The sequence below is a fragment of the Haliaeetus albicilla genome, chromosome 13, assembly GCF_947461875.1.
Source record: "Haliaeetus albicilla chromosome 13, bHalAlb1.1, whole genome shotgun sequence".
In the NCBI taxonomy this organism is placed as follows: Eukaryota; Metazoa; Chordata; class Aves; order Accipitriformes; family Accipitridae; genus Haliaeetus; species Haliaeetus albicilla.
In genome coordinates this window covers 34,592,346-34,619,414 of record NC_091495.1, presented here as the reverse complement: position 1 = coordinate 34,619,414, position 27,069 = coordinate 34,592,346, and the positions used below count along the sequence as shown (strand labels likewise).

Sequence of the window (27,069 nt, the reverse complement as noted above, 5' to 3'; positions counted from 1 at the left end):
AATGTTTCCAATTCAGCTTTTGGGTTCTATTTTTTTTAGGATTATAGCAGTTGCTACATAAAGTCTGATTGACAGCTCAGCTGGCCCCACATTCTGTCTTTGATGGTGTGTAAAGACAACAAGGATACTTACTGAATCCCTGAAAGATACTCTACTGAAACCTCTCCCTAGCTAATACTCAAAAGGACTCAGATGCGTCAAAGCAAATTAACAACCTGAGAAGTCAAAAAAATCTCTTCTTACCCCAAACAGTGATTACAATGTCCCCATTAATGAAACAAAAGACCAAGACTTAGGCTTACAGTTAGATCCAGCTTCAGGCATAAATACTCTGATGACTGCTGTAACCACGTGCTTACAAGGAATGTGCCACCTTGCCCAGTCCTGCGTCCTGCCAAGCCACACTGCTGATGTGGAGGCTTTAATTCAAGATAATTGAAGGCCTCTTTCCCTTGGAAGGAAAGACAGCTTGATGTGCACTGTGGCACAAGATAGTAGTGATGCTGGAGCAACAGATGTGTTCTTGTGGGAGGTGGTGGGTTTCAGCTCCCAGATCTCTTCTACAGAGCCCTGTGCAAAGACTGAGCCAGCGTTAGGACCAGCATTGCCCTGGAAAAGTACTGGTGAGGCTTGGGAAACAGGGTACGGTATGGGGTGAGGCACTGGAGGCGAGCAGAGAGAACATGGGAGAGGTGGAGAGGATGAAGACAGCCGTGGGATGGGCTCTCACCGCGTGGGGGAAGGTAAATGTGCTTATTTTAGAACAACTTGGAGCCCTGAATCCAGGTTTGGCGGGCGGCCCAGTTTTATTTCAAGCCAGTCTTTACAGCACACATTCACTCCTCACCAGAGAAGGAGGGGAATTTTCTTCACGACATCTGAGCTGACAGGACCAGCGGGAAGCAGGCAGAGTAGAAAAGGGAAGGGGTCTTAGAACTGGTCTTCGGCTGGGCTGGTTGATGGCAATAATTTAATTTGTTCCTTCGGCTCAGAGGCTCTGCAGAGAGCAGTGTCTCATCAGCATCCCAATTTGTCTTTATGACCCTAGGGCAGAAATCTGTGCTCCTATTTTTTGCATTGACCTCTCAGATTTATTTTTTTTTAATTTTTTTTTTTTTTTAAGAGAGGGCACAGGAAATATCACGTGCTCTAACACCATTTGCTGTTTGTTATCCTCCATCTCATTCAGATTATGGCTTACAGCTTCTGCACACTGGGGAAGTCTGCATAATAGTTTCAGTTCACTTGTTAACAGTAATTATTTTTTCCAGCCTCTCTTTTGATGTAAGCTGAATAGCTTGGCCTCTAAGAGATGTAATTAGTGATTCCTGCAGTTTGCTATGGAATGGGGCAATTGCATCATTAAATTCAAGATAAGTCTTAACTTGGTGTTTCAGGCACTCACATAACGTGTTATGCAACAAGGGAATAAAAGCTACGCAATTCTGCCGTTAAGAACTTTGCCCCAGTTATTTCTGCCTCTCCGCAGCTTTAATACAAAGAGAGAAAACACAGATTTACCATTGCAGATGAAGGGATAGCAGCTGCCCAGATAGCATCAGCTGGCGTGTCCTTGGCCGGTGTGAGATGGGGTGAAGCAGTGCGGCTCCCCCCACTCCCCTCACCCTTTTGGCTATGCAGCTGACAGAGTCCGGGTGTAACGTGTGCAGCAGCAAAGATGAGAAGCAATACTAACTCAAGAGAAACAAAAAAGCAGGCCCAACTTATTTGGAAGGAATTGTATCTGGGGAAGTCAGGTCAATCGTTCAAGAGTGTTATTATTTACTGTTTTCTCAGCTTGTTTATTGTCTTCTGTGGAAACCCAGTTACTGTAATAACAACACTTGAAATTCTTTTAGCATTTACTATCAGTGGATCTGAAAACTCCTAATGCCTCATCTCACTCCTGTAAAGTAATCATGATGTTATTAATAGGAATACCTATTCCTTACCTCATAGGGAAACCAAGGCACAGAAATTGTAACGTTATCTGTGTACAGCTGTGCATAGAATAAGTGGCAGAGTGAAGAACTGATCCTTACTATCATGCAGCTTTACCAGTTCCCAGCTTCCTGTTTTATCCCAGTAACAAAATAATTGAAAAAAAAATCCAATCACAGGGAAAAAATAGAATTTTATTTAGTAATATTGAAACCAACTGTTTAAAATATTATTTACTATTTTCATTTTATTCAGCCCCCTTCTTTGCAGATAACTAGGTTTGATTTTAAGGTAAGGATTCCTGAAATTTATGTATAATCTTAAAAATGTCCCTGCTTTAGGACTGTCCTTTCCTCAAAGTCATATGGCAACCCTGTGACAAGGCAATGTTGTACCTGCACACAGAAATCCTAACACTGCTGCGATGATTGATAGGGCACTGCCACACAGGAGACAGGAGCACATTTTTAACAAATTGCAGTCCTGTCTTAGGATCAGAACTGCATGACACTCAAAAGAAGTGGCAACTGCAGCAAAATTCATCACTTTTATTTCTTTCCCCCCTGCCCTGAAATTTTATACTGAGCTGGATGGGTATCTCCAGTATTTCTTATCAAACCGCCAGTTGTTCAAACCACACAAAACATGTATAGTCATTTTTTGACTATTCCCTGAAGTGCACCAACATACTTCCATTCTATAACCATAAGAGAGTTTTACTAGGGGCAATGCCTTGTCCCTCTGACATTATCAGAAAGCAGAGAGGTGAATAGAAATGTTCTCTTCTTTCATTATGTTGCCTTTTCTCACTTATTTTTGTGTAGTGCCTCTCTTGCCTACATACATATTCTGAGATTCCCTAATTGTCTCTTTTCCTCCCTCTCTTATCTGTTTTCCAACAGTTTTCACTCCCCTTTCTCTCCCCTCTTCCATTCCAATTCTTCACTTTAACATTCCTAGAAGAATATCCCAGATATCCCAATGGATCCTGTGAATACCAGGCCAGATTTAAAATCCATTTTAATCAAGGGAAATCTCTCCATTTCAGCTATACACAAAAATAGCATCACAAGAACTGGAGTTTGGCATATCTGGTGTCCTCTTCCAAAGCACAGATCACACATTGGAATTCGGCAGCTCTGTCTCATATGTTGTTTTTTAACTTTGCAGAGATACAGTCCATTAGCAGGCCTTGTGCATGTTTCCCCATTTCTGAATTAGCCAGAGGTATTTCAATTTTAACACCCAGACTCTTTCATAAACGTGTCTTATTACAGCAGTATCAGTAATTCCTTGAAGATAATATCCATTGCATTTTTGGCTTTCTTGGACAAGCTGTGTCTTGCCTAAAACCTAGAATCAATTTTTGAAGATGTCCCTTTACACTCAATTAATTTGTCTATTGCAGCTCATGTATCAGGCATTTAATTCCTCATTCTTGCTGTGGCCAATAGGCAAGAGAAACATATCATTCCTCTAAAACTTGCTACCACAGGGATCAAGCCCAACTTTTTAGGGTGATTTATGGGATGCGCATGGCTGTACTCAGGTGGCTGATCCTCTGTTTCTCTTCCCCACCACTGCCTGTCCTATTGATGGATGCACCTTCTTGGGATCTGTGATGTGAGAAGGATTGTGCAATATATCTCTTCCCAGCTTTGGTTCACATGATCCTTCTATTCCATTAAGGTTTGCCAAAGAGAAAAAAACAACAGGTGGAAATCTCTGATTAAGCTGGGAGCAGAGGCTGTCCTAGTGACATACGTGAAGAACAGCTCCCCTTGCATTCCCAGGAAGCTCAGCTACCCATAAATGTTAATTAGTTCATTAGCATCCCCATTAGTGTCTGACAGCATGTGATTAAGCTGCATAGAGCACAATGGGGAAGCCAGTCAACAAGCTAGGAGGAACTCAAGTAACTCTGAAGAAGTCTGCCAGCAACAGAGCATTGGAGGATACCGCTCTACGGTGTCAACACAAGTCATGACAACTTCTGCATGAGCAAAAGGGAACGGAGGTCCCACCATATATGAGGGAACATGAGGCAAGTGTTGCTTGCTTTGAAAAGGGTGATTGGGTTGCTCCCTTCTTTCTCAATCTCTTCTTTCACCACATCCCTCAAAACCACACACCTCTCATTGATTCCCAACATAAGGCCATTCCATGGAAAGGACTGTCCATCTGTGGATGATAAAGGCCATGGCCTACCTCTGGCCTTTCCCTCTCTCCTCTCCTTAAGCTGAGGCTTAAGGACTTGCAGCTCTGAGCAGAGTAGTGAGCCATGAATGCAGATAGACATTCAGGAGAGCTGGCCCACAGCAGCGTTGGCACAAGAGTATCACAGGCCATGGAAGTGCGACTGCCCTGTTGTTTTGGTGGTTTTGGTCCTGTGGCTATTGTAAGCTGTCATACTACCCTAGGATCACCCAGCACAGGTTTCTATGTTCTTATAAAGGCTTCTGTAAAATAACTGGATAGGGAGTTTTTTGAAAGCACAACTGTGGAGATTATTCATCTGTTCATTGCTAATGCAGCACTTTCTTATACCTGTATCTTTTATTGCATTAGCATAATTTTTTTACTACAGGAGGTCACTACCCGGTACTATTTTTTCTATTTTTTGTTCTCTTTTATGTGATGAACTGTGTTGCTGATGGAAAAACCATGCCTCCTTATCTATGGTACAGATTCTGTGCATTAGCTATCAGTCCTTACAGGTGATATCCTTGACCATCAGACTAGAAAATAGTCTGGACTTCTTTCTTTTTCACAGAGCGGGAAAGCTGTATGATTGTTTGCCTTATAGTTCCTCTGTTTCCTAGTATCTGCAAGGCTCCTCTCCTTGCATGGGAGGTGGGCAGGAGCATCTCTTTTGTGTGCGCAGGCAGTTCTGCCTTGAACAGATTCTCCATACCCAGGACTCAGCAGTAAAGATGTGCAGATGTTGCAGATGACACCGGCAACTGGCTGGACGGAGCCTGCTTGCACAGGCACTTACACCAGCCACAGTCTGCCCTGCCTAGTCGATTAATCCCTCACAAAGCCACCAGAAAAAAGAGCTTAAGAAATACCTGAACCCCCGTTCTGGTTGTCACCATTTCCCACTCCTTCTCAAAGCCAGAGGGCATCACATTCCAGGTCAATGCACATGTAGGCCCAAATCCAAGGGGTGGCATGCCAAAATCCAGAGCTGCGGCTCTTTTGTGTCCCTTTAGGACAATACAGCTGCTAAAAACACCTCCTCCACAATAGCTGCAGATTGTTTTGTAGAAGTTATTTTACAGTCACCCAGGGAAATAACTTCTCCATTCATTGTCTATTGCAATGACTTTGCAGTTTGTGAGAAGCCTGGGCTTTACCCATTTGAATGATTCGTTGCAGTATCCTCACCTCTTAATTTTTAATAAAGTGGCTTAAGAAAGTTCTAGTAGCTACGTTATAGACATTTTTTCCCAGTGTGTCTTAGGCACTATTTTTCTTGCAGTTTCCCTACTCTGATGAGGAGCATAAATTGTCAGTTGTATAGTACTGTACTAGAGAGACATCCTTCAAAAATGTAAGAAAGAAGCTAATTACTGTAGAAATTATTTTGGATAGCCAAAGAAAGGTGCCTTCGCATGCCAAGCTTAGCTTTCTTGACAAGTCATTAATATTATGTTGGCAAACCCCTTCTTTTTCTTTTTAATCTGTATTTTTTAATTCAGCATCCCCATTGATTTTACAGAAGACTAATACCAGACTAATACAACCAGTGTAAAATCAGGTCACAAAGTTACACAGATGAAACAATAAAAAGAAGAAACATGAAAGAGCATATTGTGGCAGGAACTGAGTTCCTATCACTGCCTGTAAGTAAGGCTGCCTGACGTTTTCCAGATAAGACTGCTTTCTTTTGACTTTAATTATATAACCCTTTAGCTGTTTAGGATGAAATTTGCCTTGCTAGGTGTCTGCCGCAGATAGATTTCTTCTTTTTTTTGTTTGTTTCGGGGGTTTTGTTTTTTAATGCCAACTAAATGCTCAATGACAGAAGACAAACCCTGGGGAAGCTTTCCCTGATATTCACCATCTGGAACAGTAAAATCCAGAATGGCATCCTATGAACCAGGACCGTCCAGAAAAGCCTCCTTAATAGATTATGATAATATGCAGCTATTGGCATAAGCAAATAGAAAACTGCCTGCTTCTTTAACCTAAGTAGCAATGCCCTGGCCTTGGAAACCTCATCCTTATTTGGTGACCTACCCATTTTAAGAGACCATTGTTTCTGTGATGGGATGTGACAACTTTTCAGTTTCACAAGGCAGTGCAGTACATCAGACCTATTTTTTCTGAAACTGAGAAAAGCAAAGGTGAGCCGCTTTGCCACTAATGAAGAGGAGAGACTAAACCCCTATATGTATTTGTACCCTCATAAGAGACAGTTGTAGTCAAAGTTGGGAGCTGCAGGTGCAGCACCATATCTTTGGTTGAGGAGGCAGCCACTCTTTGCGTGTTAGCTTTACAAGGTGGTTGTTCCTTTGTGCTTCAAGACCAGTGCTCCAAAAATGCTTTCTGACTGCACCTGTCTATGGCTCAGATCCCATCTCTCCTATGTAGAAGGATGAATTGTGTAAAGACTGTCACTCTCTCCATCCCTTTCCTCAGCTGTCACCCCCACATATATTCGTTAAGGTTCATCTTCATCCTTTGGTTCACCCATATCCACCCGTGGGTCACCGTGAAGGACGGATCCTTCCTGTTGCTGTAAACGCTGCCCATACCCCTTCGCTTCGACTCCCTCTGTGGAAAGCAAACTACAAAAATACTTGCCCTGGGGATCTGTGATCGGTGACTTGCCTTGGCAGGGTAACTTCAGCTCTGCAACAACATATGACAGACGTGGAGCTCACTTCCAGGGAACGGAGAGTGCCCGATGGACCAGTCTGAGGCACGCAACACAGAGATAAGCCATGGTGGCCTTAGGGACTGGTCCTCACTCCTCTGAAGTGTTTATGGGTTATATAAGTGTACAAAGGACACTCTGCCTTTGGAAGAGATGCTCACATCTCAATTTTATTAAAAACTGAGGAAATTAGTCATGACACAAATGAACTCACTAAAGCACTACTTTTTCTAAGCATGACTTCTGAAGCTAAAGAGATGCTGAGCTTTCTTTTTGTATTCTCAGGGAATTCTTCTGCAACAACTGGAAGTCAAATACATCAGGTTTGCCCTTGTATGATGTAGAAAACATTTCCTTTGGAGTTCTGATATCCTGGTCAAAGTCATATTTTTAATCTGACATACAGTGGTGAAACTTTGCTTGTATGCACACTATTGCCAGTTCTACCAAATCAGCAAAGTAAAGCTGAAAAATCAGTTAGTCATAGCTGGATTCAGAATGCTGGTCTATAAATACACCCTGAGCTGAAATTTCTGTTACTGATAGGAGTGGTAAGAATTGCTAGATTTTTAATAATTTTGTAGCTGTTGCCTTCAAATCTTGATTTGATACTGAACTTTAGGACATAAGAACTTTGAAATAGATGGCTTAAAAACATTAATCTGTTATGCTGATTACCTGAATTTACATGTCACCTACTTTTGCATTTTCTTAGAATCTTTTTTGTTATTGGGCGCTTAGAAACCTCATCAATTTCCAAGCTTCTGGTAGCATTCCTTCCAGAAAAAGTTGTGGCTTTTTAACTCTTTGGGTGAATGGAAGTGAACTGAATGTTGTTTTTATAAGAGGGTAGTTGATGAAATTTCCAGACTTCGCAGTACTTTAGAGAGATTGTTCATCGTGATTCAGTAGCAAAGGGGAGGATTAATTTTCCATCTGACATGATGTGCCTCGCCATTCAAAGTGTCATTTCACGATCTTTCACTGCAACCTTTCAAAACACACTGTACCAGATAGCTTTGGAAAGTAGAGCCAGTGCTTTCACACAGACAGTTCCTCTTGTTGGACTGAAGACGTGTGTGCCTTGATGCTGTGACTAACACTTCCCACCTTATGTCCTGAAATGCAGCATCCTGTTTGGATCATTTCTTCCTTCCTTTTTCTTCCCCTTGTAGTTATGTAAACAGCTTTTGGCCTGCCTCTTACAGTGGTTTTGGCTTGCTGCAATAAATACACGTAGCTCATATTTCCTTCTGTTGCTGTCTGCTTTCTACACCTGACACAAAGCCTGAGCTATTAACAAAATCATCATTGTGCGCGCTCCATTTTTCCTCCACGAGGAGTTGTTATTGTTCCTCATAATAGCTAATCTCAATCACATCCATTATGTGATTTGTTTATTTAATGTCCTTCAGCTTATTTATAGCTCAGTTGAAATCATCATCAGCTCCTCCCTCATGCAGCAGAGTATTTGATCATGGAAGCTGGTTCATAAAATTGCCCTAGGCAGGATGGCTCATACAGGTGCTTACGTTAACCCTGCATCCAAATATCTGGGCAACACAAGATCTGAACAAGACTCTTCCTTGGCTAGAATTTTCCTTGGATGGTTCTGCACTGGCAATGCACTTTCTGCACTTCCAAATACCATTGCCATCTGTGTAATCTCTTTGGAGGCTGTATTGACTGCATATTGGAAGTACCGGCTGGACCTTGCGTTTACTTCTCTTCATTCAATGTATAAAGGTGCTTTTGGTCAACAGTTTCTGTATAGCCTTTTCTCCTTAATTGCAGGAGGATGCCCATATGGAGTCAGAACAAAGACTCCTCTAACTCGGCATCGTGTCTCTGATACCGGCCAATAGAAGAAGAAAGTAAGAAAAAGGAGAAATATAAACCAATATTTCTTCTATTTCTTGATGCCTCAGCTGTTGAAACATCAACAACAGCTGGAGGTTTTTGGGCCAGGAGGTTTTCTTCACCTCAAAGACTTATTTGGAGCATATGTTAAATAACCCTTGATCAACTTCTGCATTAATGAATACATCTAGCAGGTGTTTTAACCCATTCAAGCTTTAGTCTCCTCAACACCTGTGGCAAAGAGCGCCATGGTTTAACTACCTGCTGTGTGAAAAAGCACTTCTTTTTGTTTTATTTATATTTGCTGCCAGCTATTTTGCTTTGGTGCTGTTTCATTCTTTCATTATGAGAAGCAGTGAAGATCTGTTGTCCTTTTCCAAACCATTATCATTTCGTAAACCTTAGTCATATTTTCCCTCAGTCATCTCTTTTCCAAGTTAAAAGGCTCTGAGCTATTTCCATAGCTTTGAACAGACTTATTTTCTTTGTCCATATCTTTTCTGGAAAAAAAAAAAAAGAAAAAAAAAAGAATTTTTTTTTTCTGTGAAAAAACGTGGGCACACAGTGTATTTATCTAATTAATGATGGTTTCTATTTGTGATTCCCATTCTTTTTTTTTCCCAATGTCAATAGCTAAATTAAAGCCCATTCACTTTAATGTATACTTAGAAGTGTTTTTCCTGTATGTGATACAATGATCTTAACCTTATGTTTCATCTGCTATTTTATCTTGCAGCTATTCAGCATTGTGAAATCCCTCAGCCACTTTTTGCAGTCAGCTTTAGAACTGATTTTACTAAAATAATTTTTTGTCATCACAAAAAGTTTGTCACCTATGTATGCACCTCCTTTTCCTGTCATCTGTAGCTGTTTCACAAGTCCCAGCATATAACCTTTGGGATTCTTGGTGGTAATTTCCCTTCATTATGAAAAGTGACTGTTTGCTCCTATCCTCTTTCTGCTATGTCATAAGCAGATTTTAATGACAAGAGCTCCTTCTTTTCCATGTCATGATAACTATATTCCTTTGAGAGCTTTCTGTGAAAGCTTACTGAAAGCTTTGAAAGGAGCCATGGAGCAAGGGTGACCTCTGAGAGCTGGGGATCCAGATTACAGAAGCAGAGCATCTGGGTCAGACGGAATGAGCTAGGGCTGCTGAAGGTCACGGCAAAACAGCAGGAGAAAATGTTAAGGAGACCTAAAATCAGGTCTGGCTGAGAGAGAACAGGTTGGAGATGCTAAATGATCAGCCCATATCAGGTCTTGCTTAGAAAGCTGATTCAGATTAAGCCACGTTATGCGAATGCAAAGAATTATATTAAAATCGTGTCACAGAAAAAGGATTAGATGACTTGAAGGAGAGGCTGTATGTCTCATTCCTATTTGACTGTCATTTTAGATCCAGATCAGGGCTGTGTTGCTCAAGACTTGTTAGCATCTTGTGGCCCATCTAGTACAGTATGAATCTCTATTTGCAAGTGCTAGTCATTCAAATGGGGACAACACAGAATTTCCTCTGGATGTCTACTCCATCCCTGAGCCAGTTCTCAGGACCAAGCCTGTTAGTGTTTCTGGATGGCACTTTGTCCTAAAATGCCGTATTAGAAACTGTTCATCTCTGGGTGGCAATTAATTCAGAGGGGGAAGAGCTCTTCAGAGAGATAATGGAGGTGGGTATCTTAGTTTGTCCCACAATATATATTGAGGAGTCAGAGCCCAAGGTTGGTTTTTCTCATCAGTCTGTTAGTGATGAAGGGTGCCAGCAGAGAAGCCAAATTGACTGGGTAGGAGGAAAAACCTCATTCCCAGCCCAACAGCAAATCCATTTCCGATGGGCTTGTACTTATGACTGAAGACACACAAGTTTTGGTTGGTGAGATCTTTCACTCAGCCTACTCTGTTTTCTGTTTATGTCACTGCTTATCTTTGAACGAGTTGATTTATACATGTTGCATCATTTTTAGAGAGAGGTTGAAAATTGGTTTTGGAAAATATTTGGAGTTGCCTCTTTGTTCCCCAGCCTTGGCTTTTTGGATGTGCTGCATGCCCAATCCATCTTTGTAAGGGTACACAGAGCCTGCTACAACCAAATTGTCCTTCTCAGTAACAAAAGTGTGGTATTTAATCAAATGCATTGTTATTCCCCAGACTTCCATTCACTCAAACTGCTCCTTCTGCAGTGTTAATATATATTTTTAAAAGGCAAGGTAACAAAAATACCACGTGATCTATTTGAAGCAAAGTAATGGCTGACAGGGAACTTGAGTTATAAAAAAAAAAATCTATCTTTTAGTTGACTGAGACAAGGCTTTAACCACATATCAGAAAATTCCTTCTATGTGTGTTGTTATGTGACCAACAGAATTACAGGGAACAGAGCTAGCATTTCTTTGTAGAGTCTTCTCATGTTTCATCACAGAAATGTACCTGGTTCATCACCGAAAGAATGTTTTTGCTGCGTGAAAAGACAGAGTTCATTATGATATGTTGCTGTGCTGTGCTAGTGGTGACTTTTGTTATGCCACGCACATAGCCAAAAACTCTTTCAGTTTGGATGACTTTAATTTAAATTTCAGATAACAAAAAAGAAAATTTCTATGTCAGAGGGAGTACCCTGTGTGTGTGCGTGTCTTTTCTTCTCAGACTATTGTGAACTCCTAGGGGGTTATTAGCCTGAACAGTTAGACACATAGAGCCCCGAATCTCAGCAGTTGTCTTTGCTGCCTGTGTCTAAATTAACATTTCAATTCAGAGAAGTAGTGAGGTTTTTAAGAGAATTCTGTGATTGTCTCCACTTATCACCTGTTGGTTTGGTTCACCAAGTGGCATCTGTGCACAGGAACTGGATTTGCTTCAGAGACAACTAAAGGGGAAGCTCTGCTCCAGCTGTGCACCAAATGCCCTCCCATCCTTAGTGGGAAACAGAAAGGTCTGGAACAGTTATTGGTCCTTGGGACAGCTTTGAACCACAGGCATGATAGGACCATGGAGTCCAAGAGTCCATTGAGCAAAGGTAGTTGAAGGTAAGTCCTTTGGCTCGGGTATAGTGTAGACAGAGGAGCTTCATCTGATCTGCTCCAATCACCCCCAATTAGTTGCTCATGCAGACAGCTGCTGGGTACCCCAGTCCGCAGTCAGCAGTACTGCAGAATGGACAAAACCAGACATCTTCCAAAGATAAATTACCTCTGTCTAACTAAGACTTTGTGGCATGGACAGGATGAGCAGCCCGTGGATGCTTCACTGTGTGGCAGGGCACTGCCCTGCTTACTGACTGGAGATCAAATAGATCGTCCTCAAAGTTCAGGGAACAAGTTGTCCTCTGGTGCCATGTACCTGCTTCCCATGTGGAGTCAGGTCAGTTGAAAACTGAGTTTCCAGTGGAAAAATATTTTAAGTAATAAGACATACTTTCAGCTGAAGGTGCTGTATTTCCAAGCAAAACTTTTGTCTAGAACATCTTTGCCCCCAACTTTCCAGTCTAGTAAAGAGACCTTCAAATACCTCCTTGCCATCTTCTCTGCCTTTACCCCAACCCATTTGCTGATCAGTTTTCATTGAGAACTTGATGGCTGAAGCTGAAGACACCCATTCTGGGAATACCCTTTCACTCCCACCCGTTGCCCATTCACTCAAATTTTCCAGGCAAAAAAGAAAAAAATAATAGCTTTGCGTTTGGGTAGGTGTGACTTAGTGGAGTAGGTGGAAGGTGAGAGAGACAAACTGACAGAGGGAAAAAGGATGTTTGAAACTGTGAGTAACCAAGGGATGATTTAAAGGGCAAAAAATAAACATGAGTTTAAGTGTTTGAAAAAAAGGGCAGAGAAAAGCAAAAATGCTAGAACTAAGAGAGAAAAGGGGGAAAGGAGAATCAATGTTCAGGCAGAAGGAAAGAACAAAGCTGTAGGGGAAAAATAATAAAAGGGATGAAAGCCTAGAAGAACAGTATTAAAAACCCCTCAGTATTTTCATGATGAGAAAGCAATTTGGTTTTATGCCCATGCGTCAGTGAATGAAGTTGGCTGTGGTGCCAATTAGTTTCTGAGGACTTACAACTTGTCCTCATTTTTCACTGCACTTTTCCTCTCATCTCAGCTGCAGTTTCATTTCATGAGCACGGCTGTAAGTTGCTTTTCTCTTACGGGGGTTCTGGGAGCCATGACTTGCCATGCCACCAGCATCTCACTGGACGTGCATGGAAAGCCACAGGGGCCGATGAAAGCAGGACAGATGGCTGCTGTCTTTAGATGGAGCTTCTTCAGCACCCATGCACGTTTCTCAGCGTAAAAACCAAACTGGTCGGGGTCCAGCTTCATCTTTGCAACTGCTGACAGTCTCTCAAATGGCATTACTGCAGTCCAGGGCTTCAGAAATCATTCATTTGAGGGATTGTCTGTTCTTGCTGCCTAGCCCTTTGAGGTGGAAGTGTACTATTCTTCAGAGGAGTTGATGTGTGCTTTCTGTAGCATTTTAAAATTCTGGGGAAGGCATCATTTTTCACTGAAATTTATGGGCATTTTAAGATGAATTTCAATTGAACTCCATTTAGACACTTGAGTACTCTGTTGTTCTAGAGGTCACTCAGAGGAGAGGGCTTCCTGAGGCCATAGGATGTTGTGCAGAAGGACAACAGGAGCAGTGGTTCTGAAATCGTTTCTTGGCATAAGGGATAGAAATAAAGTTTTAACCAAAGCAAGGAGAAATCTCGCAAATTTCCAGCTGCACAGAGCATAACAGCCCATTTCCAGCGCTCTCTAAAAGAAGCGGTGGGCTTTACTGTTACTCTGTGTGTGCCACAGTGCTGTCTCTCAGCCTTCCTTTTAATCCTATGACTAATTTGTTTAGCATCAAAAAACTCCTTAATTCCTCATACACTGTAAAACATAAAAATTTGTGGTGGGACAATGGTACAAAAAGTTTCATTAAAAAAAATTAGAATTGTATAAAAGGGTAGCAGTGGATAAAAGGGTAGCAAGAAATTTTCTGGAGAGCATTTTCGTTAGTACCAACAATAATAAGAGTAAGAGTAATAATGATGGCAAAAATGAAGAAATACATTTTGCATTTATACAAAGGAATAATTTCTCTAGAAATTTGCTTCCAAAAGTGATGTACTTCCAGTCCAGGGACATGCACTTACTATGTTACATATATATCTAATTAAATCTAGGCAACAATGCTCCAGTTTCAGATATCTTACTTTTAATAAACTGTACAAGAATAAAATCCATCTGACAATGGCATGAAGATCTTTCAGGGGCAGGCTTTATTAATCTTTATTCCTGCCAATGAGCACTTAGTCACGTGAGGAATCCTACTTAAATGAATAAGAGAATACTGTGGAGCTTTTGCACCCCCATAGATAATTACACATAACTTCAGGAAGAAATCTTATTAATGCTGTCTTTATCCTTTCTCTAACTGAAGGGGATGGCTGACCAACACATTTGTAAGTCACATATCTAGATTTGTGAACAATGTCTGAAATTAAGATTTTTCAAGTCACATTCTATTGGTTTTGATCCAATTTTGGGATGTGCATGGTAAACATGCCTGTTAATTTAGCCCTTGTGTTGACTGCAGCTACTAATATAGAATGCATTCTGCGTATCAATAATGAAATGCTTTCCTTTGCATTAGTGGGAAACTGCCATGTAGTATCAGATTTGCATGGTATAATCCTGAGCCTATATTTTCGCTCTGACTTTGAGCCCCTCAGAGTTCCCTTAATGACTCAAATGGCCAATATACATTATAGGTTCTGTGTTCCTTCATTTAAATTTTAAAAACTGTTATTGTTATTATTGTTGTTATTATTATTGTTATTACATACTGTGCTTCCTTCTTCAATGTGTTCCCCCATTGACAAGACAAACAGGTGTGGCAGGTTTAACAGAAAATTTCTAAAGTCCATGCTTATACAATTATTTACATCTCTGTTCACTCCCTAGTACCCTTAGTTTTTTTAGATTCATGGAAGGTAAATGATTAATCATTACACTGATTGCTAAAACCAACAATAACATCAAAATCCTTCGATTATTTTTATTGCATAGTAAATTCATATATTTTTATAGTTTTTCACTGTAAGTCAAATTCTGCTCAAAACTAACTGCCAATTTCTTTTTAGATTGTAACCGTGCAGGTATTACACTGGGGTTTTTTTTTATTCTGGAGAAGTTTAGATACCTGGCTTTTCCTTCATTGATTTGCCTCTGGCATTTCAGGTACTTACCTCAGCAGAATTATTGACTTAAGCCAAGTCAACCACAACCAACATACACAAAGCTACACACCCATACAGCAATTTCTGCCTGGCATCGTACACGAATGACAACTGCTCTTTTGCCTATTTATGCCAATCACCTAAATTCTTCTCACCAATTTGAAGCCTATCATCATTTTTCCTTTCATCAGGTAACTCTAACAACCTCTCCATTGCTGCAACAACAATTTAAACAAGCACGCTCGCCCATCAGTGCTCAGACTCACTTTGAGTGGGCGCTTGTGCTCAGGTGGAGATGTGAGTGGGTATAAGTCTCAAAGAGGATTTTTCTGGTAGCAGTTCTCCTACGTGAGTCAGATTCTACATGGGCCTTGAGAACATAGATCGAAAACCCCTCCTCTAACTTGATTCTGTACATGTTCTCTACTTTTCCAGCCTACGGTTGTAGCAGGCATCAGTAGCATCTGCAGAGGATGTCATGACTCCAAATGATGCAAAAGAAAGTAGTTAGGAAGGACATTTGAAAGTCAGCAAACTATCTCTAAAGAGAGGATTCAAATTTTGTGGCATCCACTCATCAGCACCTACAAAGGACCTGCAAACAAATCTTAGATATTAATTTTTTAAACTAGCTCAAAATTTGCCTCAAATATCTGTTCCTTAACCATGCTTGCATGCTTTCTTTTGAAACATCCCTGGTGAGCAAAAGGAAATGTGATGAAAACAATGATTTTGCTTTCTCATCTGACTAGCCCGTTACCTGTGTTCAAGCCTGGGGACTGTTCATCATGTGAATTTTGTTGCTTGAAGCCATCTCGATTTTGCGTAGGAAAAACATTTGCAGATGGAGTGAAGAAGCGCTTTTCCTGCAGCAAACACTCCTGTCTCTGTGCTACTTTCTTGTTTTCTTCACAGTGATTTTTCCTTTTTTCAGGGACAAACAGCATTTAGTGCTAAGCATTACCATAATGTTTTCTAAAAGCACTTTCTGTGATTGAAGACACTGCTGCTGGATTCATCATAGGCCCGCTTGGTAGCCTTGCAACAGGCTAAAAAAAAACCAACAAAAAAACGCAGGGTAATGAGAGAAATCTGCAAACTGACATAATTCCCCACGTTAATAAATATTTCAAGTCATCCCACTAATGCTGCAATTTTCTAAGAATACCCAGAAACTTTCATTAATGACCTCTGCTAATGCCTTTTCCTGGCTGGAGTCGTTCCTCTCAGTCACACTAATAGCGACATGACAGACAGGCCAGTAATGGCGTCGCGGGGCCTGCAGCCACCGCAGCCCAGCTGAGGCCTTGCGCGGGGAACGCGGGCTGGAGGAAGCCATGCCGTTCCCCTCGTGACGGCCAGGGGGTTGCCCTCAGCCGGGGATGCCTCTGCCGGGGTCAGTTGGTGAAGGAGGGGTGCCCGTGGGACAACCGGGATGATCCAAAGAAGGGACAGCCCATAGGACAGCCCGTGAGCTGCTCGGAATTAGGTGGGGGACTGAGCTCGCCCGTGGCCGCTTCACCAACAGGGAAACTTTGTCCCCTACCTTAGCTGCTGCACTCAGGAATATCATCCGACATTTTTTACCATGGTATTTACCTTGGATATTAATATTTCTGCAGCGACATCTCCTAAGAGTACAAGGAATGGTGAGCAAATGTTACCTGCGTAACAAAGGTAAAAAAGCATCCGGATTTTTGGTAATTATCACTCATTCTTAATTTCAGTCTCTATATACACATAAGTGAATTCTGACCTCTTCCCGTGGAACATTTCTCATGCATTTTTCTGGTATCTGCTGAAAATGTAGGCATGCTCCTACCCCCATGGAGGGCACTGAGGGTGGAAACGGTCAGGACCTGCCTCCAGGGAGGAAGACGCTGCTGCTCTCTCGGACGCTCTGGACACGTTCCTGTGGCCCTCAGGGGAAGGAGAGGGCTGAGAGCTACAACAGCACCCTGAACGGTTCTCCAAGAGGGGTTCTCCGTTAGATTGCGTGCTATATTGCCCATGCACGACCATTATAGGAGGGTGCTGGTTCTTTACTGCGCTTGACCTGATCCCAAACGTAAGTCATACGAGGTCAGCAGACCGATGGGGAGCAACAGTGATCTCCGAATCCTTGCTTGCAGCAGAAATGTCTAAGCTGCCTGTGGTTGCAGGAGACGAACATGACACTGCTCCTAACATTTTCCAGCACTGTCTCTGTCATGCAGGAAATTATTGACAAACCAGCTCCAAGTTATGCAGTGCAAATGCATCTGGTGTGAACCTCATGCTGTAATGCCTTTCATCCATTCGCTATATCAGTATCTTTTCAGACAGATGCCAAACAGTGGTTGCAGGGGTGTTTTTTTCAAAGCAGCTTCTGGTGTGAACATCTTTTCTTGGTTCTCCAAGTGAAAAAACATAGATCTATAGCTCAGCATGATTGGTTTCCTTCCCCAACTTACAGTCCTTAAAAGAGCTTAGTAGCAAAGAATTAAAAAAACCTAATAAACTGAGCTTTTTCTCCATGTTCTCCTTAAACCTGCAGAGTTAAGGGAGAAGCTGAAGGAGCAAAGTTTAGTCAAAAGGAACACAGTACAACAGGTGCTTTTGACAGAGACATCAGATATGCCTAACATCAAACGGAGGTGAAACCAGCTTTGCCTCTGTGTGGCATCTTGAGGGGAGGAAGAGATTTCTAATCTGAAACTGAAGGACATCTCTTTTTGCTTAGTCTATACTGAACAACTTCTGGGCTTTAACACGTATTTTGGGGATAGACAGGACAGCGGCCAAGTACAGCAAATGATAAGGAACGTTACGGGTGAGCAATCAGAAATGCAGAGCTCACTCTCTTTACTAGCACGTGACTCAAAACAGTGGGCCACATCTGCAGCTGATAAAATTAATTTCATTGTAACCCAAGGACAACACTGGCCTGTTTGCTTACAGGATACAGCCAACACGCTTTCCCACACATTCTTGAGCAATGCACTAGAGAGTATCACAGACTACCACTTCCACTGTGGCTTTGACTTAAGCCTTTATGGTATGCAACGTGTACCTTTGAGGAAGATCAACAAAGAAGTCAATACAGGAAAAGTTCTGGTTAGTGAGTTTAAAATGTTCCACTTTCAGATATATAATCTGACAAAAATGCTACCTGTAAAACCCACCAAAGTGCTAAATGAAAGTAATTTTCTTCTTGATTTCGAGATCAAAAATATTAATGAATTGTTTTTCTTTCAATACTACCCTTGATGAAGATTATGTTATCTTGCAGCAGCCTTCATCTGGAGTTTTTGTAAAACATTCAGCTGTAGCAGTCCCTCCACTGGGTGAACTCTAAATGTTTAATAAATGCTCACAATCTAACCTCAGCGCTTACCCAGGGAACAGAAAAATCCTGCTGCTTTTCTGGTTTTACAAACAAGAATGGGATCCTGGATGTGCCAGAGTCAGTGGAAGGACCAGCTCTGGTTGGGATCCCTGACTGCCTCCCTCCCCTCCAAAGGCTGGGTTCTTTACCATTCATCTTCCTTCATGCTGCTGTGAACCCAGGGGCATTTTGCATCAAAAGGGGGAATCACCTTCACGTCTAACATTTCACAAGGCAGCGTGCATGATCAGTCCAAATTTGGATCAACCTAAAACCTTAAACAAAGAGCTCTTCCCAAATAGGACCGTTTCCACTGAAAACTACTGGTATTTTCAAAAAGCTGATCTAATTTCCCTCCAAATAGATTTAGTGCTTTAGCTCTTAAAGAGATATTTGGGCTCAACCAAGTACAAAAAAGCAAATTCTTTTCTATTCACTGCTAATTCATGCATTTAATTTCTAAATTGATTTCTCTTAAATTACATATAGCTGAAGGACTCAGACGGCCAAAGAAACTCTGTTTAAGCTTAAAAACAAAAAGTCAAATTGGGCTGAGACTGAAAAATCAGATTTCAGCGCCCCCCCCCCCCCCAATTGGTTGATCAAAATTATGCTTGCTTGAATTAAATAAGAAAAATATTTTCCTAACTTAGAGAGTTTTTTATCAGTCAAAATTTATGAATTTAGGAAAGGGACTACATGGAAATAAACTCTCCTAAATAGTTCTCAGGCCAAATTTACTCTTGTGCAAAGATGATACAACTCTTTTGCATCAAACAGTTACAGTGTATGACACCTGTGATGCATTTGGCCCTTTGAATGAAGCTTTGGACTGTCAAGGTAATTTTCAGCAAGCTGGTTTCCTATGGAATAATGCTGATTCATTCAAGCTGAAACTGTTTGCAGTAAAGTGTCAGTTCTGACAATTTTTTTACCATCAGAAATTTTCAAAAGTTAGTTTCAACATAACTAATTTTCTAATTTCAGCATATTTCTGTTGTGTTTAGAGGGCTTCCCTATGCTGAAACACAATCCATGGTTTGAGTAAAATAATTGTGAAAATTGGGTGGAAGTATTTAAAAGTTTTTGAAACAAAAAAGTTGACACAAATTAAGTTTCTTTCTTAATTTACTCAATCCTCACTCCCCACCCCCAAATCCCAGAATTTCACCTCTTGGTCTATAGAAAAATGAAGTTTTTTATTTGCATTGTTTTTTCCTAAGCAAAGTCTGGGTAAATATATCTCCATCTAGTACATATGTTAGCCAGAAACAACAGTTTCAAAACACTGACTAATATCATCATTTGTACCTTTTTTTCCAAAAGAGCCTGATTAAGTCATGGAAGAAACCAATGTCTTAAAGTTCAGCGCCATAAGGAAATTACAGATGGTGAATCAAGCCCATGAGAGACTCTCTAACAGAAGAGAACAAGCCTGTAGCTTATAAAAACACAATAAAGGTCTGAAAATTCCTGTGTGAATTCTATAGGCTGTTCTCAACCCTCCAGCAAAAATTAGCACCATGGAAATCTCTGCAGTTGAAAGCTTCAAGACCAGTCTCCAGTTCTACTATTAAATATTGGCATCTGTGGTCATACCCTATAGTACCTCCAAAAGACCTCTCACTGGGTAAACATGACCCATTATTAATAAGTTATTTTTTACAGTGACGCACTTCCTCATCTTGGTAATTAGAAGATCCATCTGTGTCATGCAACCACCTTTTGGTCCAAGGTAGCATGAGGTCACTTCCACCCCCGCACGCACATTGACACATTAAACGCCCCAAGAACTAGTTACCGTAGTTTGCATCTGTCTTCTAGAAGCGAAAGGTGGCTTGGAGTGTGTTCTGCCATCGTTGTTTATTGGTTTAGCATCTCTTGGTCCTGAGAACACTAGCTTTAAAATACAGACACATATATGACAGTCACAATATATGTTCCTGCTGTAGCCCACAGAGCGGTATTCACTTCTCTTGGCTTAAAAACTTAATTTTAGTCCCAACTGAGCAACTCCACTAGCATCGCGGAGGTAAGGAAGGCATAACCAAGTCTGAATTCATCTCCATTTGTAATTGCCCTTCTCACCCTGGCACCTTATGCTACTGTATTTTATGTTACAAGTATATTTGTATATTTGTATTCTCAGCATCTCTAACAAACAATGCCTGCATTCAAGGGTTTGCCTTGTTAGAAACAAGACGGCAAACAGACACAACACGAGACCATCCCTGCAGGTGAAAAGGAGCTGCCTCCTCCTGAAGGACCTTGATCCAGCCCCAGTATCCTGTTAAATGTATTGATCAGTGAGCTGCTACCTGGGTTTCGATATGATTGGGTATAATCCTTCCACGGTGGCCTCGTGCCAAGGCTTGATTTGGTTTCCTGAGAGTACAGGTATTTCCCCACCTCCCTGGACTGTCCGCAGCAAGACGGATGATCAATGCTTGCACACTGACGACACAGTGACAAAATGGCCTCTCGACTCCCTCACTTTCCTTTCTATAATTTGTTCCTGTCCTTGTCTGTTTAGTGATGCATTTTATAGTGGAAGCTGATTCATTCGAGCTTAATAATGCAGCCAAGCTGCTTTCTGGCATTAGTCCAGCATAATCACTATAATTCCTTCTGTTTCCAATATAGGTCAAGTTATGCCTGATTCAATAAAATATCATTTTTAAGTAAGCATCATTCATCTTAGGGTGCATTAGTCTGTTTCATTTTGGTAATTGGTCTCTATCATTTTTGTTTGCTTTTTCAGATTTTCCTTGCTCTTTAATTCTCTAATCACACGGTGGATTATTAAAAAGCTGAATCCCTGTTAAATAAGGTGACCATATACAGAAATTTCTTTGCAGTTCTATTTCCATTCTTTCAGGCTTCAGCATTCATGCTGTCTTTGAGTTGAGCAAAGAAGTGAGGGGTTCTAATTTTCAATTATAGGCATAGAAAAGAAGAGGAAAGAAAGGGTTTAGTTGTAGTCAAATCTGAAATTGAATAGAAGTGGAAGTCATTTTAAAAATAACCAGACTAACTGAGAAGGTTTAGGGCATTCAGGGACTGGAAAACTGATATTTTCTTGTGTGGCATATGAGAACTTCTGGAATGTGAAAAACATCACCAACGTTGAAGAGGGAGAGAGACAGCTGTAGGTATATGGGATTATACTTCTCTTTATTATTAGATGTGTCTGAGCCCAGGCTCCACAATGACAGATGTGCAAGTCAAACAGATCAGTAATCAATAAATTAAAAAGAAATACTAACAGCTTTTGTTATTATAAGTGCCTTCAGCCTAAAAAGGGCCTCTCTGCCACAGGCAGAGGCTCCTCAGCAAATGAGGGTCCTAAATGTAAAGACTTACATTCAGAGGAGGCAGTTTTTCAGAAAGTTCCCAACATCCACAGGAAGGATGCACAATAAAAACGGGCCAGACTGCAATTTCTTTGGGCAGGTAATACAAAGTTGCAAAAAGAAGTTGTATTTTGTATCAAAATGAAAATGAATTAAAATACTAAAAACTTAAATCCATAATTTAGCTGAATTTAAATGTTAAACGCTTTATTGTGATTCTACTGAAACACTTCAATAATGTTGAAACATTATAAAATATAAATATATTTAGTACATGTATGGATAAATATAACATTCTATGTAGCATAGTATTAATATTTTGAGTCAAAATTAGGTGAATGAAAACAAGGCAATCTGAATAAAATTATCAAGAAAAGACAAAACCAAGCTATTTATGACTGTTCCCTATTGAACATGTGAAAGAAATTGGCATATTTCGGTGAAATTTTTAGGGGGGAAATCACATTTTGGGGGAAATGGGTATACAGATGTTTTTGCAACTAGCTGTGTTTCCAGCAGGCATTTTTAAATAACACTCTGCTCACTGTCTGAGGACAGTTGAGAGTTTAGCTTATACCAAGCAAACAAATGAATACTGAAAGTAATCTTGAGTAATTATTATCTATTATTTATTCTTACTTGTATGCCTGGTGTTCTTGCAGCTCCATAGACCCAGCAGAAGGAGTGGTGCCTTCCCAGGAGAGCAGCTGGAAGATTTTGCTCGACAACAACCTTCCTACTCCTTCCAATAAAATAAACATAGAGCAGAGGTCTCCCTCCCTCTTACATTCTGCAGAGAAACAATGGTGCATACTGCCCGTTTTAAAAGTCTCAAACCAAATTGCCATTAAGAGGTGTGTGAAAAAAAGAAGAAAAATGAACACATCGTGTGCACTTAGCAGCTAAACCTGTGTGCTCTTGAGAAGGCTGGATGCGCTGCAGCTGTGGGACTGAGGTGATCTGAGTGGCACCAAACCTACCACAAACACAGATGGAGAACTTAGATTAGGCAGTCTTTTACATATATATATGTGCATATATAGGACATCGATATTTATGCTTGGGGAAGCAGACTGATAGTGGTTGGGGGAATATTCTCAGCAGGCCAGTCGCTCCATAATTACCTCTTGTACCTGCCTCTCACCCTGGGCACCACCTCCGGTTAGGTGGACCCCCAGTGAGGAGGGAGCGTGGGTGCACGGGGAGCTCAGAGCCACGAGCAGGGCGCTCCACAGGACGCCGGCACCTGCTTTTCACTGTAATACTTGCCGGAAAGGGAACGATCCTCACAGTGGTGCATTATTTGGTGCTGCAGGACCATGGTCTTGGCTGAGCCAGGGAGGTGCTGCAATGAAACTGGATGGTGTGGGTGAACATCATGTACCTGAGATTGGCTAAATGGAGTACTGGATCCCACCCGGCAGCGGCTGCGGCTGCAGCCCAACTCTCAAGTAAGCTTCCCAAGTTGCTGCTCTTATTCCATGGTAGCCAAAATACAGCTGCATGGCTGGCTGTAGCTTCACCTCGAGTGGTACGGCAAGGCAAAGTGAGAGCGCCCATGGCCAGACCGACAAGCAGGGAGAAAGCAGAAATGAATGGTGGGGCGGCGAAAGGAGCGCCCGATCCTGTAGCCGTACGCTGCACTGCTGGCGTAACTGTGCCTACGGAGAGCAGGGTGGCTGCTCAGCACAGAAGCATTTTAGCCAAGTGCTAATTACCGGCTGGTTGGCTCTCGGCCTCTCTTCTTCAGATCAGCAGAAGGGACAGGGCTCGTCCGGGTGAGCAGGGGTTCTCCAGGGCACTACTGTACCCCAAAGCCATGTGTTCGGCTGCAGGAGGGGAGTGCGGTTTGGTGGGGCTGCTTTCCAGGGAACAGTGAAACCCTACAGATGTGCAGACCGAAGTGTACAATAGAGGAGCGTACGCTACCCTGGCTGGGAGGGATCAAGCAGGGGTTGGCACCTCATGTCCCCTTCCCTCGGTCCCCTTCCTTCCTCCCTTTACAAGCCAAAGCTGTTTACCGACATCTTACATGAAAGGAGCAGAGTCCTCTTCCCGAGCCCCAGCAATATCTAGGGCATTAGAAAGAGTTGTCAAGCACAATCACTCTCCTGAGCCACCACTTCTTCTTGCCCGTGTGTCTCTGTATCTGAAAAATAACTCAGCCTGTCAGCACAGTTAGCAAGCCTGAGGAACCCGGCTTTGCCTCCCTTCCCACGCTCCTCAGGCAGGTCCTGCCCGCCTGCTCGGCACTTCTACCAACAGCTAAGGAGGGAGGGCACGGGGTGGCCGTGAGAGGGACGAGAAGGAGTGGGGACAGAGCAAGGAAGTCATGCAAAGAATTGGGCGTGGGAACGTTTCTGAGCATTAATGAACTGACCCAGCTCCTGCAGGAGTCTCCTCATGGTATTCTGAACTTATTTACAGGTATTTCTGACATTTAGGAGGGGAAACAAAGGGTAGATAGTGATATAAGTCAAGTGTAGGGCTTTAAACTCTTACAATTCCTTACAAAGAGCAAGGAGAACATGATGTTTGCTTAGGACAGAATGTGTAAAATCTCTGGGAGCAGTTCTGTTTCAGACTGAACACAGTGTAGTAAATGCAGGCTGTCTCAGCTCAGCCACCTCTTTGAATCTCTCCTTCTCTAAGACAGTTCTTGCCATTTTTCAGGTAAGACTTAGCAGGTGTAGAAGGGACTGTCACCAGAGTGGATCACCTCTTCCTTTTTGGGTAGGACAAGTCCCACATTCCGCAGCTGTCTCTGCGCTTGATCCTGTCCCTCTGAGCACACGGACGCCCGGACAAAGACTCTGTAGCTTTTCCTTCGAGTTGCAAACCTTGCCCTTTTGGCTTTGCTGTTGGGCAGCAGGCTGCCAGCATCACCGGGCTGGTGCAGAATATGGAGGCAGCCTGGGAGCCTTCGGCACCCGTTCTCCAGGACTCGCACCACATGAGAACCCTTAGGTAGCATTTGTAATCCCAGGGATCTATCGGTTAGCAATTATAATCCCAGGGCAGACTGCTTCTCTAACTCTGCCCTGCATTGCCCAGATTATAATTCTCACCATGCTTTGATACTCTTTTGATCCTTTCGTTCAGCCAAATAAGCCTAATAAGACTCCTGGCTCAGAGGCCAGAAACGTTTGTGTGCATTTCTACACCATCACCTGGAATCACTGCTCAGTTTCTCCAGACTTCATTCCGTCCCCCCAAATCCACAAAGGCAGTCCACAGTATATTGATCATTGCAACAAAATGGATGAGAAAAATATTTTAAATTAATGAATTCTGTTAGACTGTCACAGATTATTCACCCTGGTTTAATTCCATTTACTTCAGTGGACTAACATCAGTGATCATTTGGCCCATACCTTTTGGATCTGTGAAGTAAATAGCTATTAAATTCCATACATGAAGTCAGAGCTGTCAGTGTGCCAAATAAATGAATAAAACTCTTGTCTGATTTGACATTTTTTCCTGGGTTGGTCTAGAAGAGACTTGCCACACTGAAGAGCAATTCAAGTTGATGTGATTTCTTACACTGATTAAGTCTTTGACATGACTTCTTGAGAGACCTACTCTTTTGGAGATAATAACTGTTTTATGTAAGTGTGCTGTGATTTCACAGTGCATCCACGTGGGAAAAAAAAAAGACAAATTCCTCTCTATCAGGGACAGCAATTAGGGCTGTGAGTTCCTGAACCAGCAGCCACTGCCTTTTAGTTACCTTAGAGAATGACTGAAATCAGAATATGAGAAGAGGTTGCTGTGCAAGAGGTGATTTTTAAAGTAGTCAAGGCATGATTCAAATAACAAGTGAAGTGGAAACAGAGCTGTCTTAAGGAAAAGAAAGCCTTGAACTTCAGACTTGCCCTAGCATTTTATTTTATGCACTCCAATTCATGGGGGCCCAAGAGACTTCATAATTTCTCCAGGGTCTCTGCTCGTGTAGTGGAGCTTCTATAAGTGGCAACAGCTTCTTGTTCTGGACACAGACAGAGTCTGACCCCAGGCACTGGAGGAGATGGAGGCAGATTTTCTCTGCTGTTTCACTGCCATTCATAATAGCGTGCAGGCAACTAGTGCTGCCAAGTATCAAAAACTTTGTCTACGACACGGAGGCTAGCCTGGTTTCCAGATCAGACTCGTCCAGCGTAGACATATATATGTATTAGCCTGAAGATGTCCCCTCTGCCAGGGTGACAGGGAACTCTGAACGGGAAGCAGAAATACCCAGGCTTGCTGGATGCTTTAGCCTGTACCCAACATCTCTTTTGGGTGGCCTGGGTGGCCTCAGCACTGGCAGAGCTGAGCACACACCAGCCCAGTCCACCTGTCCTGAGTGGAAGCTCTGCTGAAGCCTGAGGAGAAGCTCCCAGCCACAGCCAGCCACATGGACGGCCACACCGGTGTAGTGCTAGTGCTTCTCAATGCTTAGGGACAAGAAGATGCACCATGTTGTCCCTTGTTCTCACCAGAGAAAGAGGGAAAATTGCCAGAAAGGCACAATAGGTTTTCCTCTCCTAAGATTTTCCATCTCTGGTGCGCGGGGGACAGCACCAGAGGACTGTAAGGGTCATTCCTTATCTCTGTGTGAGACCTCTAGTGAAGTAGTGGGATAAGCAGATACCCTCCAAACCTTGGGAAACTTGCTGTAATTCTGCATCATTTCTGGATAACAGCGTGATGTTTGCTTGTGTTTGGAAGAAGCTGCCTTTCTTCACTCTGACCTGTTTATATAAAGGGACAGAATAAGTCAGTTTGCAAAGATGCTATTACTACCTGGATTTCTTCAGTGCTGGCTTCTTTGCCCCATTTAAGTCTGCTTTTAACATGCTAATGAGTACACTTATCACTATTCCCAAACTTTTTTTTTTGTAATTCACTGACTTGACCATTCTGGAAATTGCTACGTTACGCTAAACAATTCTTTTAAAGCAAAGATAGCTGGAAAAAAAGACATTTATTTCCATAAGACTGTCTGTTTTTCTTCAGGCTTTCCAGATTTATTTTTTTCCCTTAGACTTCAAAGAAACCAAGAGTAACTAACTGAAGCCAAATCAATTAGTCAGTTAAAAATAATAAACGAGGAAAAATCAGATTTATAAGTAAATAGGGAGAAACTGTCTGGTCTCCATCCTATTCCTAGTCCTGTAACATTTTTTACTGGAGTAATCAGGAGAAAAACAGGTTAATTTAGCCATTTAGACGTTCATGGGGTCAACAGAGAAGTATAAAAATCACTTTGACTGATGGTCATCTCCTTGCAAGGGACTGAAACGATTAAACTATTCAGATAGTATAAAGCCAACATATGTGCACCATAATCCCCTAAGTGCAATAAAGAGTAATAATGCTTGGAGAACATGAATTTTCACATGAAATATTCTAAGACAGAACTGCTGGAAGCCTCTTAAGGCAACAATGGCTGTAA

General features: G+C 42.0%; 1 long non-coding RNA gene across 1 annotated transcript; it reads right to left on the bottom strand.

The window, feature by feature from the left end:
- Positions 1–15,678: 15,678 nt before the first annotated feature.
- Positions 15,679–20,747, bottom strand: LOC138688855 (uncharacterized). Its single transcript, XR_011327661.1, has 3 exons — positions 20,598–20,747; positions 20,081–20,179; positions 15,679–15,961 (listed from the first exon to the last, which is right to left on the bottom strand). It is a non-coding gene; the product is annotated as an uncharacterized lncRNA (long non-coding RNA).
- Between the last annotated feature and the right edge of the window lie 6,322 nt (positions 20,748–27,069).